At 42.0% G+C, this 15,852-nt stretch overlaps 1 protein-coding gene and 1 long non-coding RNA gene across 2 annotated transcripts in view; one reads left to right on the forward strand and one right to left on the reverse strand.

The window, feature by feature from the left end:
- LOC147124272 (chondroitin sulfate synthase 3-like) overlaps positions 1 to 15,852 on the forward strand; it is a 312,420-nt gene that overhangs the window by 108,221 nt on the left and 188,347 nt on the right. The window lies entirely within an intron of this gene.
- Positions 1 to 15,852, reverse strand: part of LOC147124273 (uncharacterized) — a 137,560-nt gene that overhangs the window by 10,614 nt on the left and 111,094 nt on the right. The window contains exon 2 of the long non-coding RNA XR_015077923.1: positions 7,199 to 7,299. This is a non-coding gene — a long non-coding RNA (uncharacterized LOC147124273). The remainder of the gene's footprint in view (positions 1 to 7,198; positions 7,300 to 15,852) is intronic.

The raw sequence follows: 15,852 nt of genomic DNA on the forward strand, positions 1-15,852 counted from the left end.
ACTCCTGGTGACGATCCAGCGATTCCTACTGGAAAGTGCACTGCGAGGATTTTGTGGTAGAAATAACAGTGAGGCTATCGGCGCTCACTGTTACTGTGGAATAAATCAGACAGCAACTTCATGTCCGTACATGTGCAGTTAAACGCGGAAATCAGGAAGTTGCGGTCCGATTTGCCCTGCTCTTCCACAAGCTTTGCTGCACCGGTGCCTCAATGAGAAATTCGGCATTAAAACACACGAAGGGCGTGAGATTGCGGTACTTACCCACTAGTTACCCACTAAACATGACAACAAAAGTTCAGGTTTGTCCATTCAAGTGTAAGTGAATTTTTAACGCCGTTTTAAGTCTTAATTACTACCAAAAATGTACTTTTACAAGTGTGAAGTCTCATTCCTTCAGAATTTAACTATTGTTGGAGATTTAAAAGAAAATTAAAATAAAATAAACTTTTTTTTTACTTCTTTCTGTCTCTTTCATCTCTCTCTCTCTCTCTCTCAATCCCATATTTCTTTCTCTCACTTTATTTATTTTGCTTTCTGTACATGATTTGGCATTGAATTAAATATACTAACTTGCATAGTCTAAACCTGGAAGTGTGTCTCAATAAGAATTCTTTAGCCTGATTGGTTGAAGAGACATGCTGTTGCTTGCCCTATCTCCCAGATCCCCTTTAGAGGGCGTCTCACTGTATCAGACTCCCGATGACCATGAGTTGGTGCTCAAACGCCCAGAAAAAGTCTGTGGGGGCAGCTGTAAGCGTACTGCAAAATACAGGCCCAAGTGTTTCGACATTGAGTGAGGACTGGTTCAGGCTTGGCTATGATGTCCCCCCACAATCAAATATGGTCCAGGCTCACAGTTAAAGAATTGCCACTTAGATGAGGTACCAGAGGGAATTTAAGACAGTTGGCAAAAGAACTGGGGGGGGAAGATGAGTTTTTTTTTTATGCAGCAAGTTGGTATGAACTGGAACGTACTGCCTGAAAGGGTGGTGGAAGCATATTTGAAAAGGAAAAAAATTGCAGGGCTATGGGCAACAACAACTTGTATTTATATAGTGCCTTTAATGTAATAAAACATCTCAAGGCGCTTCACAGGAGTATTATAAGACAAAAAAAAAATTTGACACCGAGCCACATAAGGAGAGGGCCTAGGCAACAGAAGGCACGGCCACCAATGGTTGAGCGATTATAATCAGAGATGCTTAAGAGGGCAGAATTAGAGGAGCGCAGATATCTCTGGGTGTGGGGTGGGTGGGGAATGGGGTTGGAGGAGATTACAGAGATAGGAAGGGGCGAGGCCATGGAGGGATTTGAAAACCAGGATGAGAATTTTAAAATCGAGGTGTTGCTTAACCGGGAACCAATGTAGGTCAGCGAGCACAAGGGAGATGGGTGGAAGGGATTTGGTGCAAGTTAGGACACGGGCAGCTGAGTTTTGGATGACCTCAAGTTTACGTAGGGTAGAACGTGGGAGGCCAGTGAGGTGTGTGTTGAAATAGTCAAGTCTAGAGGTGGTAAATGCATGGATGAGGGTTTCAGCAGCAAATGAGCTGAGGCGGGGCGGAGACGGGCGATGTTACGGAGGTGGAATAGGCGATCTTAGTTATGCCACGAATATGACACCAAGGTTGTGAACAGTGTGGTTCAGCCTCAGACTGATGGTAGGGAGAGGGATGGAGTCAGTGTCTAGGGAACGGAGTTTGTGGCAGGGACCGAAAACAGTGGTTTCAGTCTTCTCAATATTTAATTGGAGAAAATTCCTGCTCACCCAGTACTGGATGTCAGACACGCAGTCTGACAATTTAGAGACCGTGGAGGGGTCGAGAGAAGTGGTGGTGAAGTAGAGCTGGGTGTCATCAGCGTACATGTGGAAACTGATGCTGTGTTTTCGGATGATGTCGCCAAGGGCCAGCATGTAGATGAGAAATAGGAGGGGGCCAAGGATGGGTCCTTGGCGGGGACACCAGAGGTAATGATGTGGGAGCGGGAAGAGAAGCCATTGCAGGCTTCACTTCACACATTATTTACTTCACCATTGTAATCAGATCCAGTTAATGTGGTGTCTATAAATAGCGAGATATTTTCCATTATCTTAACAGCCTCATCTTAACAACCTAACGTGATACACTTGAGATAACATCTTAACATGTGATAGTTTCAAAGATTAACAAATAAGAATCCTTCATAGAGTTGATGTTACATGAGATAAGCATTAACCTTGCAGTTTGTAGTGGAAGATGTGACTGAGAGGGAGCCCAGACAAAAACATTAATGTCAGAAATTTAAGTTTTTCTACAGTGTTGCTTCAGATTGGCTCTGTGGTACTGCTCGAAAGAAAAGAAGCTCCTGAAATATTTCACAAACAGCAACTTGTTCAAATTCTACAAACGTTCATATAATCTGCTTAAATTAAATGAGGAACTCTCTAACTTAAAGCCGCTTCTAATTTTGAAGTTTTTTTTAACATCCTTTTTTGTGTTTTTTAACTTTTTAAATATAATTTATGTAACTGACATCGTTGGACACTGGCTTAGAGGAGCACACAGTAGAAATGACGAGCAAAATATTTAAGTGTCTATCTACTGAGAGAATTCTCCACAGACTAGAATTTCATCATTGCATTACATTTATCCTACAGGTGAAGTCAGCTACCCACTGAGTTTGCTCTTGGGTTAAATATAACTTATGGAGAAATTTCTAGCCAAGTAATCAAACCCAAGGAGCATCGCAATGCTGTCATTATTGCCTGTCATTTCAACAGTTTGTGCTCCTGAGGAGTTCATAAACACTTATTGTTAAGGTATATGGGCTAATTTCATGATCCTGCAGTCCCAGCAGGGAGACATGCTCACAGGGAATGCAGGTCACAGAATCAGAGCTACAATGTTGTAGCCGTCCTCCAACCCATGCTCCCTTCGACTGCAGCTTCCCTGTTGGGAGTGTAGAATCATGCAATAAATTCTGTAACTCTACAAATCAATAGAAATGGATACAAAAAATGTGTAACGCTAATCAAAGCACTTGTCAATGGATTGATTTGTAATAGAGGTACTGAGGATAAGACGCAGTTAAATTCCTTTAGAATCACATTTGCACTTTTCTATAATGCACTGTTTATTTTATTTTTTTAAAGATTTTTCATTATTAGGAATACCCCACATCATCCATTATCCTTAACTGAGATGGTTGCTGGCAGAAGGAGGAACTTTGCTAGTAATCCACTGTTAAACATCTGTGAAAACACTAGTGCTTCTGAATCTCAACCTGGCTTTTGAAGAATTTATTAGAGAAACATTCTATTTGACAAAATGCCTGTGGGTCATTACCAGAAATGCAATTAGTTATTGAAGACTGGGTTTTCTAATGTGGAAGTGCATTAGTCACTGTTAAACTCCCACCATCTGTTTAAAGCCAATTTTAATGGCCTTGTTAACTGCACACCACTTTCAAAAACTCATCAGTCCATCAGTGGTTGGTATATTCTGCTTTATTTAGAAATAAGAATGAAAGTAAATGGATAACTGCAGGAAATCCAAAATCACTGAGATGAAATGCCTGTAATTGTTGAAATTGAAGTAGAATCCATTTGAAGTAGTTCACTGATTTTCACAAAAAAATTCCACTCCAGGGTATTTTTGTTTTCTGATTTTCATCCAATTTTTCCAGACATTTTTTGGTACTTTAATATCCTCTGATTAAAACCCAATTTTATTCTATTGATTTTTACCTGGATTTAAGCTGAAAATGCTGCTTTCAGCTTCCTAAAAATCCAGGCTTTCTCTTCATATCCTGAATATCTAATTTGTTTTGATTTCAAAGCAGCCTCACTCATGCTAGTGAATACTGAGGAGGAACAGTAAATGTCTCTGTGCATGAATGTGCCTATGGGATGGTTGTAAGCCTTACAGACAAGGCAGTTCTCGGCTGTGACGATACTGAGTTAGCTGGTCGGAACCAAAGTGGCAGTTGAAACACTACTGTTGGCCTCACTGTCCCTGAGTTGTGGGGAAATCAGCTAAGGGCACTGTTCCCGATTGCTATCCAGTGACTGCTGTTGGAAAGTGCATTCTTGTGGATGCAAATGAGGGCAAGATTGGGCTCTGCTGTGATGCCACCTTGCAGTTGAATAGCTAGCTGATTAGCATTCACTGTCGAGACTCGCACATAAGGCATAACCACTAGGGTTGAGGTATCGGATTTCTGGCAACTGGAGCACAACTTGAAGCAATGTCTTTAGGAGCGAAAGGTTGAACAGTGGGGACAGTCACTGAGTTTTAGTTTTAAAAAAATACATTTTTTTTCAGCTGGTGGGAGTGATCCTGCCAACGCAGAATGATCTGGAAAATTGGGCTTAATTTGCTCTGTGTTTTTGTGTACGGATGTCATTTTATAATGGAAATTCGTGTAAATGACTCCTCTCTCAATTTCCTGGTCTTCACATCAGAATACCCTTTGCACTAAGCTTACCAATGCAGAATGGATGATAAAGATGTTCTGGCCTTTCAGTAAGTGACAGCTGAACTGCTGGATTTTTCATTGCTGCATCCTAAATTTTAAAAATATATATTTGATTGAGTGTTCTTTTGAGTTTTCTGGCAGTGGGAAAAAAAGTGAATGAAGGAATGGTTGCAAGTCAGAGCTGTTCCACCAAAGGGGGATTGCCGGCATCTTTCCTTACCCAAACAGCTGTGTGTACAGTAGCAAAATACTGCAGATGCTGGAAATCCGAAATAACAACAGAAAATGCTGGAAAAACTCAGCAGGCCAGGCAACATCTGTGGAGAGAAAATAGTCGACGTTTCGGGTCTAACCCTTTTTCAAAACTGGAAAGGAAATGAAATAGATCGAAAGGCAGGGCTGGGAGAGAACAAAAGAAGTGAAGAGACATTAAGAGGTATTCAAAACGAGACGAGATGGTGATACGACTAGTGGAGACAAAAGACAGCTCAGATTAGGTGTGAAATGTTCTGGCAGAATGAGAGACAGCTGCCATGTGGGAGAGAGAAAAAAAGGAGGGGGGAAGGCCCAAAACAAAGATGTGGATAAAATATAAGCAAAAATGTAATGGGGGCCGAGGTTATGATCTGAAATTGTTGAACTCGATGTCTTTTGTCTCCACTAGTCCTATCACCATCTCGTCTCGTTTTGAATACCTCTTAATGTCTCTTCACTTCTTTTGTTCTCTCCCAGCCCTGCCTTTCGATCTATTTCATTTCCTTTCCAGTTTTGAAAAAGGGTTAGACCCGAAACGTCGACTCTATTTTCTCTCCACGGATGTTGCCTGGCCTGCTGAGTTTTTCCAGCATTTTCTGCAGCTGTGTGTACAGACCTAGGCACACCTACCTAGATCTGTCTTGCAGACACTTCACCTGAGGGCAGTGACTGACTTGCACCATTGTTGGAATTTGATCTGCAGGTCGAGCCAATAAAAGGGATGGCCTTGCCATTGACTGCAAAAGTGATCACAACACTGAACTTGCATGCCTCCAGTTCCTTCCATGCTATCTCAAGGGTCATAGACAATATCAGTTCACAGTGTGCTGTATACAAAGGCAAACACCTTCATCCACTTATTAAATTGAAAGCAGAATGATGGTATTCCCCAAAATCCAGGGTGTTATTGATGGCATCCATGTGGCATCTACACATAATTCCATGGAATTAATCAATCACTCCATCAGTGTCCAGGTGGCGAGTGCCTAATAAAACAGGATCTTACAGCTGAATGCCCACTTCCCAGTGAGCAGTTGGGATGCTTTTATTTTAAGGCATTCCCCTGTGACTAGATTATTTGAGGGTGAAGGCAGACTGGAAGGATGTCTTTTAGGAGACAAAGACCTCCATGCTCATCCTGGCTCAAGACACTCTTGCAACAGGCGGGAGCAGCTGGTGAACACAGATAGAGTGAGGCCCCCATATAGCCATCAGGAGCATTATTGTGCACACCATGGTATCTTGGAAGATTGCATTCTTTGTTCACCTTTACAGATTTAAGTACAGCAGTAATTCCAGTTTTAAGATGCAGCTAGATAGCTAACCTGCTACAATATGGTCATGCATGTAAAGCTGTGAAAGAGCTGTAAGGTTGCCTGAGTGCTTCACAGACCACATCAGTTAAGATCTAACTGGTTGAGAGCAAACACTTTGTGACATGCATATTTTGCCCATCTACTTGTATAGGGAATTCCTGGGAAGTCTGTCTCGAGCAGATCTTCTGAGGCTAGCAAACTGCTTCCTTTTTTTTCCCCCAAGTCCTCTGAATGGTTGACACCACATTTACCTTTAATGCCACTTCATCCTATACAGTCTAGTCTCCAGCAGGGAGGGTGCTTTGCACTGCCAACAGGGCAACTCTCCATTCACCCATTTCATGCCACAGCAATTCCACATCTGTGTCAGTAAGTGATGGGGTCTTGAGCGCCATTGCACCACTCCTTCACTACAGAAGATTTGCTTGCTCTGTTCTTCCTACTTCCAATTAACACCTTTTCTTTAAATAGTAACCACATAGCTTCAGGAGCTGCGGCTGTGCCAGATATTCCAACTACCATTCTGCAAACTTCCAGCAGGAGGCCCAATCCAGGCTGAAAGCTAGACATGCATCTTCAATTAGAGCCAACCACATAAAATCTGGCAGGGTCATCCGTGCGCTGTATGTGTCGGCATAAAACCTTGACACAAAAGTTACACACTTGGAAAATCAGCCCCATATATCTGTCAGCCTAGCAGAAATTGAACATCATATGAGATGTTTGGCAAAGGCAGTTGGTAAAAAATATGGGCAAGATGTTTCCTACATTTGGGAGCATGGCACATTGAATGTGCCATGTGCAAACTCTTGCGTTGCATTCAGGGGTCACTTGGTTTCGTCCCAGTCCCAGCTGTTACGAGTCTATTCCTTGTGGGCCAGTGCAGATTTGAGATCTCAAAATATTTAGGCTTGTTGCTTTCAATTATGCCAGCTGTGTAAAACAATGAGTTATTGTGCTAAATTAGCTAATCTCAGTTGGGACAGCAATAGGCTTGTTAAAATTGGGCCCACTATCCCTGGCCGAAGGAGTGGGAAAATCAGCCAGGGCTCCGGCCCCTGATTGTTATCCAGTGATTCCTGTTGGAGGGGGCACTAGTTTGGACTTGAGGGCAGAAAACAAATCAAGCGATGTACCCCATAGTCAGATAGTAAACCAATACTCACTGCTTAGGTTCACAGATGAAGAGTAAACAGCTGAACAAGGCACTCTCCGCGGAGGTCTGCCAGTACTTATGGAACAAGAAACTAGAATGAGTCACCACACGCTGGAGAGGAAGGGAGAAAATTAAATTAAACAATAAATTGCATTTTTAATTTTTTTATATTTTGAGTTTTTTTTAGTAACCATTGAGGAGCTAAATTAAAGACACAAATACTGTTAAGTTGTTTAGCAAAACTACCTCTAAAAAGCAGTTTACATTACACCCATTTGTACACAGATAGCATTCATGAATTTGTATTGGGGTCAGTTTTTGTATATGTAGAATCCCTTAGGCTGGCTTTGCGTATATAATCCTCCTGCGAGTATGTTTAAAACTAGAAAATGCCAACACAATTTTAAAATTGTGTATGACAAATGTTTTAAATTATTTTTAATTATTTATAAAATGTCTAATTTCCCTTAGGACTCTCTCCATTTTCTTTTACTCGCTTTTATGTTGTAATTTTCTTAAGATCAATATTTGTTTAAGCCTGGTCACAAACAAATAAAAATCTGTTTGCATTGAAGTTTTTTTTGATTACCATTTTATTTTTCATCCCATGGTTGGTCAAACTATTATGAAAATGTTTTTATGGGCTTAACCTGGCATCAGTGAAATTTTTGACCCTTGCCTTTTTTTTAGTTGATACTAATTTATACAATATCTCTTCATCTGCAATGTTGCCTCGTATAACCTGCCATAAGCCACATAAACTATGACTAGACTTAAAGGAAGATTGCACAAATGCATTTTTAGTTTTGAATGTATTAAAGAAAGCTATATGCTAAACCACTCGTGTGGAAAGTGATTAAATTTTCTTTCACTGCTACAGGTGAGGCTGAACGCCTTGATTTCTGCTTTTGTTCATAAATATCACTAACATTTTTACTTTGGATATACGGCCCAGAAACACGCCATTCGGCCCAACCAGTCCATGGCGGTGTTTATGCTCCACTCGAGCCTCCGTCCGTCTTTCCTCATCTAACTCTATCAGCTCAGCATCCCTCCTCCCTCATATGCTTATCTAACCGCCCCTTAAATGCATCTATACTATTTGCTTCAACCACTCCCTGTGGTAGCAAGTTCCACATTCTCACCGCTCTCTAGGTAAATACATTTCTTCTGATTTCCCTATTTGATTTCTTGGTGACTATCTTATATTGATGGCCTCTAGTTTTGCTCTTCCCCATAAGTGGAAACGAACTTTCTGTACCTACTCTATCAAAAACTTTCATAATTTTAAAGAACGCAATTAGGTCACCCCTCAGCCTTCTCTTTTCAAGAGAAAAGAGACCCAGCCTGTTCATCCTTTTCTGATGGGTATACCCTTGCATTTCTGGTAGCACCCTCTCCAGTGCCTCTATATCCTTTTTATAATATGGCGACCAGAACTGTACACAGTACTCCCAAGTGTGGTCTAACCAAGGTTCGATACAGGTTTAGCATAACTTCCCTACTTTTCAATTCTATCCCTCTAGAAATAAACCCTAGTGCTTGGTTTGTTTTTTAGGGCCATGTGATTTTAGTGATTTGTGTATTTGTACTCCGAGATCCCTTTTGTTCTGTATCATTGGGTAGCTCAGTGGTGTAGAGTGATGGAGTATCAATGCACTGATACTCGATAGAGTGATAAGAGTGGCAATTGTATTCTCAGACTGTGGCAGAGTGTATAGTGTAAAGCACAAATTAGATTCCAGGTGTTTCTCTACAGGGTGGGACGTGGAAATGTATTTCACCCTGACCACTGTAAACTTTTAGAACAGCACTGCCCAAGACTATGAAGCGAGTTGTCCAAGCATCATCATTTTACAGGATAAAAGGCTTAAAGGTTGGGAATGGGGTAATATATATTGGGCCTGCAAAAAAAAAAAAAAAAAAAAAAAAAATTCTAATTCCCCAGTTCTCGCCAGTCACAGTCAACTGACACCCGTTTTGTAGCATTTATTCTAAGCCTAGTGAATGGCCCTGAATTTCCATGCCGGTTATCCCAATCTGCTACCATAACTTGGGCAGGAGATCAGGAACTCCACAGAAATGGCTGTTTACACCATTCCGCCAGTTCTTCATTCTTGTTCCTGGAAGCTGATTCATGTATCGGCTTGTGCTACTCGGAAATATCAGAAAAACATTGCTGAAGTAGGATTTAGTTGGTATCCACAGGAAGTTTCATATTTTCCACCATCTCAGTGATATTGTTCACGTAAAATCCATCTTTAGGCAATCGGAAGTTAACACTACTTAAATGATATAGCTAACGGCAGTTTCTTTTTTTAAAAAGCATCATTTTCAGTCCAGTAGGGTTTGAGATGGTGTGCAACAGAAAATATGGTCCATTTATCACTCCAACCACCAATAGCAGTATACTTTACCTGAAGCAAATTCGTCTAGTCTCGAGCTCTGTATTGATTCGAACCTACATTGACACAGGATGGTCATTACTTTTGAAAGCTTTAGTTCAAAATGCCATATGAGTGTGGCTGCGATATTATAGCTCCAGCAGTAGACTTCTAGGGCTGGATTTTGACAATGGGGACATGATGGAGGTGGGACTCCCACTTTTTGGGTTGTAGTCCCGCCTCCATCGACTTGTGACCAACCCACGCTATTTTCCCTTGATTGACCTTGTTCAGCGGGCTCAGCAGGCCAATTAAGGGACACCTGGTTACTGGGGACGTCAGTGATTGACATTTCATCTGTCAAGAGCTTTTGACAGATGAAAAATCAGCATTTGACAGCTCTGTGAAGCTGTCAACACTGACAATCTGTCTTCCAACTTGAGTCCTTCTACTCAGACTCAGTTAGAGATCTCTCCAGACCAGAAAGCAGAATGCTGCAGATTTTGACATTTCAGCAGCCATTCTGCTTTCTGTGCCGGTGAGATGAGGGACTCCCGAGACCTGAAGGAAGGAAGCCTGCAGGAGAAAGTAAAGGTAAGTAAAACTTATTAAAACACTTTACACACACCTGACACAGTTACCTCTGCACACATGCACCCATCACTCACCTGCACAACGGACATCTTGACCCCTTCAGACCGATGGTCCGCCTCGCTAACTTGGTGTGGTTCGGAACCATTGGGAAGCCCACACTTCAGGGCTAAAAATAGGGATTAGGCAAAAAACTGCCTGTTAACTACCTGTTAACAGGCAGTTAATTGGCACTAATCCCCTTCCCGCCTCGGGAGGCGGCTCCCAGCACAGGTCGGATACCTGCCTCCTGGGACATTGGCATGGAGGTGGGTTGGGGGCGGGATGGGTTCCTGCACCCCCCCCCCCCCCCCCCCGATTCTGCAATTTTCCCACCACTCCCGCCTCCATGGGGCTTGGAAATTCGAGCCCCTAGACTCTCAATCGGGGGTCAGAGTTAGTGCATGGCAATGGCAATATTATAATTCAGGCTTTTCCCCCAAAACTTTAAGCATTGTGTAAGTCAAGTATTGTACTTACGACCACCATAAAAAGGCAGTTGTCATGCGTAGACCTGCATCTTCTATGAACTGAAGCTCAGACCCTTATGTGAATGGGTTTTTGTGTTACAGGATGAACAATTACCCTTTTCCACAGTATTGTATATCAAAAACCACGGAGAAAACCCACCTCTTTGGTCAAGCTTTTGGTCACCCCTCTAACATCCCCTTCTTTGACTCAGCGTTGATTATTTTGATTGTCTCTGTGAAGCAATGTGTTTTTCTATGTTAAAGATGCTATAATAATACAAGTTGTTGAACTGCCTGCCTCATTAACTTGTCCACTTTGAAAGGCAGTGACAAACTTTATTGTTCACGCTAATGCAAATTAATTTCCAAAACAGTAGTTGCAGAAGCAGAAGACACACATAACAAGTAGTTAGTAGTACAATACTTGACTTACACAGTACTTAAACTGTTCTAAAACAGCTTACCTTCCAACTGACCATAAGCAGTACTACAGGAGATCCATTATACACATACTAGTGTATCTCCCATGGTGTTGCTCATGGTGAGTTACAGGACTCTTTAGCTGGGATTATTAAAGAACTGATTGGAACATTTACCTTTGTATAAGTAGTCAATCTGAAATGACGGTAGTTCTTTCTAATTCAGTTTTTTAAAAAGCATACAAGTCAAAAATGAAAATTTGCATTAGCAACAAGAGCAGTAGCAGGTCTGATGTGGCAGAGGCAGAAACTTGCACATGTCTGTAATGTTAAACTGACTTGAGGATTATAACATTGTGGGAAAGGGGACAGGAGATTTCGTGGAGAGTAAAATACGAAGAAAGCATCAGTCATTGAGAAACAAACCGTAAAGAAGAGGTAACAAGGAAATGAGAGACTGAACTCTGGAAAGGGAGAAAGATAAAAGTAAAATTAAAGAGCAAGTGACAGATTAATAAGGAAAGGATAAGTGAATAAGGATTGAGCAGAGTGATCAAATGAAGAAAAGGATATGTGAAGTTTTCCCCCCCTCTCTGTGGTGCTGAGGCATGCTGCTTTATGGTTCCACAAGTGGTGGCCATTTCTTTATGTATGAGACGGCAGAGTGAGTATTTGCACTGTAAGGCTTTTTCAAACTAGAACGAAGATGATGGGGAGTAAGTAAGTCTTGCCAAAAGGCCCCTCGATGTTGACTGGTGTTTTAGCTAGTTTATTTTCACAGGTTGCAGCAGGGGATTGTGACTTGAGTTTCTGTAAATCTCCATCAGAATTTGCTTTCACAAGAATCGTTTAGATGATGCAAGTGATGGACTAAATGACTTGGCAGCTTAACCTTTTACTTCTAGGAAGCATTTTTATCCATCATTCTCATTTATCTAAAGTGTGTCATTGTGGCTTGGTTGCAGGCATTCAGCAGTGCGTTGTGCATTTAGCCCACAGACTTGTGTGTGCAGCACAAAGCTCAACAGGCAGGAGATTGTTCAGCTGGGTAAACATTGTCCAGAGGTGGTTGAATACTAAAGATGTTGTTTAAACACTCCGTACTTTGTGTCGGAATCCTTTTGGGATTCAGTGGTCAGACTTTATGGAGCTTGAGGTAGAAGGACTGTAGTTAGGAGCCTGAATATTTGATGGCCATAATTAATGTTGGTGTGCTGTTGCCTTTACTGCAGTCCCCCACTGTGTAAGAGGACAAAGCTAGCTAAACCCCTCCCACAAATACCTGCACAGTTTTGTGGAGTTCTGCAATTCTGGGCTCCATAATCACGGTGTAGGGGGGAACAGCTGTTTAAGTGCATGTTACAATTCAGATTTTTATTTAAGATAAAAATGAGAGCTAGCCACCTGGGCCATCCAAAACCCTTTACGTAAAGCGTAATCCCTATTACTTTATATGTCTTTATCATATATATTGGCACAGCTGATTAATATACAAACATATAACTTTGTTGTAACTGAGAACAATTGTAGTGAAAAATAAGTCATAAAATGTAATATAGAGGGGAGGTTAGTGCTTTTAGATTTGGTTTTCCTCGACAAAAAGCTAACGTGGTTAAAAGAGTAACGGAGCCAGCAGATCAATTTAATGAGGTGAGAGGCGAAGATATTTTAGCCACAGGAGATTGAAGTTAAATGAATCAAAGGAACTAAGGCAAATAGCAGGGTGTTAGATAGACATAAACACATCCATCTCCTTTGGGTTGGTAGTTAGTGCAGAAAGTGTAAGAGGAAAATTGTAAGCAGGTGGAGCTCCGGTCTTGGTGAGACACAAAGGATGAAATGTAGCAAAAGTGAGGTAAAACGAGAACAGGAAATAGTAAAATAAAAAGGAAAAGTTGCAAATGTAAATCTGGATTCAGAGCAGAATGCTGGAAATGCAAGTTTAGCATATTAAGGGGAAAAGGTAGTTTATGAAGTTTCAGCTGTGTTTTAAATCAAGAGGAGACTAGTTGCAAAAGGTACAGCATTGGTTGTGCTCGCATATTGTTCGTGATGCCAATGGAGCGAAGAAAATAAGGATAAGGGGCCTGTCATGGCTGTAAACAACAACTTGTATTTATATAGCGCCTTTAACATAGTAAAACGTCCTAAGGCGTGGCACAGGAGTATTTTAAGACAAAAATTTGACACCGAGCCACATAAGGAGAAATTAGGGCAGGTGACCAAAAGCTTGGTCAAAGAGGTAGGTTTTAAGGAACGTATTAAAGGAGGAAAGAGAGGTAGGGAGGTGGAGAGGTTTGGGCAGGCAATTCCAGAGCTTGGGGCCTAGGCAACAGAAGGCACAGCCATCAAAGGTTGAGCGATTTATAATCAGGGATGCTCAAGAGGGTAAAATTAGAGGAGTGCAGATATCTTTGTCGGGGGGTGTATGTGGCTGAAGGAGATTACAGAGATAAGAAGGGGCGAGGCCATGGAGGGATTTGTAAACAAGGATGAGAATTTTGAAAACGAGGTGCTGCTTAACCAGAAGCCAATGTAGGTCAGCGAGCTAAAGTGAGAAAAGGCTGGTAGATCCCACCCAGGATGCCATGTGGTTTATCAGTGCTGCCTGCAGATAGATCGGCATGGTTGTGAACTGATTATGTATGTGTGCCAGGATTTCATATCTACCAATGGGCTCACTTCTACTGACAGCACTACTGGTGGGTCTAGACCCCGATGATCAGCCGGCCATGCTGAAGAGCAGAGTTTAACCATGGTATCCTCAAATTCTAGCCCTCCTAAAACCTTCAGCTATGATGGACCAGAACTTGAAGAGCAGGGGTAAAAAACTGGATGAAGACCTGAACAGCGAGCGAGGGGAAGAAAAGATTATAAGAGTGAGACGAAAGTGGGTGGAAGGGAGAAAGAGAGAGATGGTAAATGAAGTCTGGCAACCACCCCAGACACTGTAGCATCTGTATGGAACTTTGCAGCTCCTGTGATGGGATGTGTTGGTACTGCATCAAGAAGATCAAGCACCTACATTGTATTGCTTCCCTGAAAACCAGTTTAGGAAAAGCTGGCCATTTGATTGATGGGACGTGCAAATCTGAACCATCCAAATATTTCAATTCTAGAAAGCCTTTTTCAAATTCTATTTGTATTATCATGGTGGTGGGGTGCGGGGGTGGGGGGGGAAGTGGGGAAGGTGAATCTTTGTAAAATACGTGAGAGCTGGAGGTTTTGACATGTCAAATTCAGGACAACTATGCCCACAATACCTTTTTACACTTGTGCCTTTCAAACACCACCATTCATGTCTGGCCTTTTGTATAGGACAGTTACCCTGAGGATGAAAAATAGCATCAGGTCTGTGTATGTAACCTGAGGTGTTCTTTACACTGTAAATGGCCTAGAAGTAAGTGTTGTGCTGGTCACTCATAGTGTGCTTGGACTTGGTGAATCATTAAACTGTTGCATAATGTTTGTCTACACATGATCACAGTCAATATGATTTTTTTTATGCGTTCATGGGATATGGGCGTCGCTGGCAAGGCCAGCATTTATTGCCCATCCCTAATTGCCCTTGAGAAGGTTGTGGTGAGCCGCCACCTTGAACCGCTGCAGTCCATGTGGTGAAGGTACTCCCACAGTGCTGTTAGGGAGGGAGTTCCAGGATTTTGACCAATCGACGATGAAGGAACGGCGATATACTTCCAAGTCAGGATGGTGTGTGGCTTGGAGGGGAACTTGTAGGTGGTGATGTTCCCATGCGACTGCTGCCCTTGTCCTTCTAGGTAGAAGAGGTCGCGGGTTTGGGAGGTGCTGTCGAAGAAGCCTTTGCGAGTTGCTGCAGTGCATCCTGTAGATGGTACACACTGTAGCCTTTGTACGCCGGTGGTGGAGGAAGTGAAAGTTTAAGGTGGTGAAAGGTATGACTCTGAGCATGACTATGTCAGGCTGTTGCTTGACTAGCCTGTGGGACAGCTCTCCCAATTTTGGCACAAGTCCCCAGATGTTACTGAGGCGGACTTTGCAGGATCGACTGGCTGTAGCCGGTGCCGAGGTCAATGCCGGGTGTTCCCTCCGGTTTTATTTTTATTTTGTTTTGCAACGGTTTGTTACAACTGAGTGGCTTGCTAGGCCATTTCAGAGGGCAGTTAAGAGTCAACAAGGGAACGGTAGCATAGTGGTAATGTTACTGGGCTAGTAATCCAGAGGCCTGCACTAATGATCCAGAGACGTGAGTTTAAAATCCCATCACGGCAGCTGGGGAATTTAAATTCAGTTAGTTAAATAAATCTGGAATAAGGTGACCATGAAACTATCAGATTGTCGTAAAAAACATCTGGTTCACTAACGTCCTTTAGGGAAGGAAATCTACCGTCCTTACCTGGTCTGACCTATATGTGACTTCAGATGCGCAGCAATAATTATTTTAGAATGCTGTTTATGCCTCCATGTCTTTGAACCTACTTTATTTACTTCTGTGATTTATCAGCCAGATAGATATGAAACGGAATACAGTACTTTAAAATAGCTACTGTGCAGTCCATTCAACACTTAACTTTCAAAATATACAGTAATTTACAGGACTTGCACTGAGGACAAAACTTCCTATAAATCAGTTCAGTTGGTGCACTATGCAAGGTGAATTACTTCATGTGATACACAATGATGTTGAACCTCTGCAGCTTTTTAGGGACATGAACTTGTTTTTAAAAATAAATACAAAATGGCACTTTATGTTCTATAGCCCCAGCTAGCAAGTTTCTGAAC

This window comes from Somniosus microcephalus, chromosome 1 (assembly GCF_052327205.1).
Source record: "Somniosus microcephalus isolate GS21.2 chromosome 1, FLI_Smic_1.0, whole genome shotgun sequence".
Classification (NCBI taxonomy): domain Eukaryota; kingdom Metazoa; phylum Chordata; class Chondrichthyes; order Squaliformes; family Somniosidae; genus Somniosus; species Somniosus microcephalus.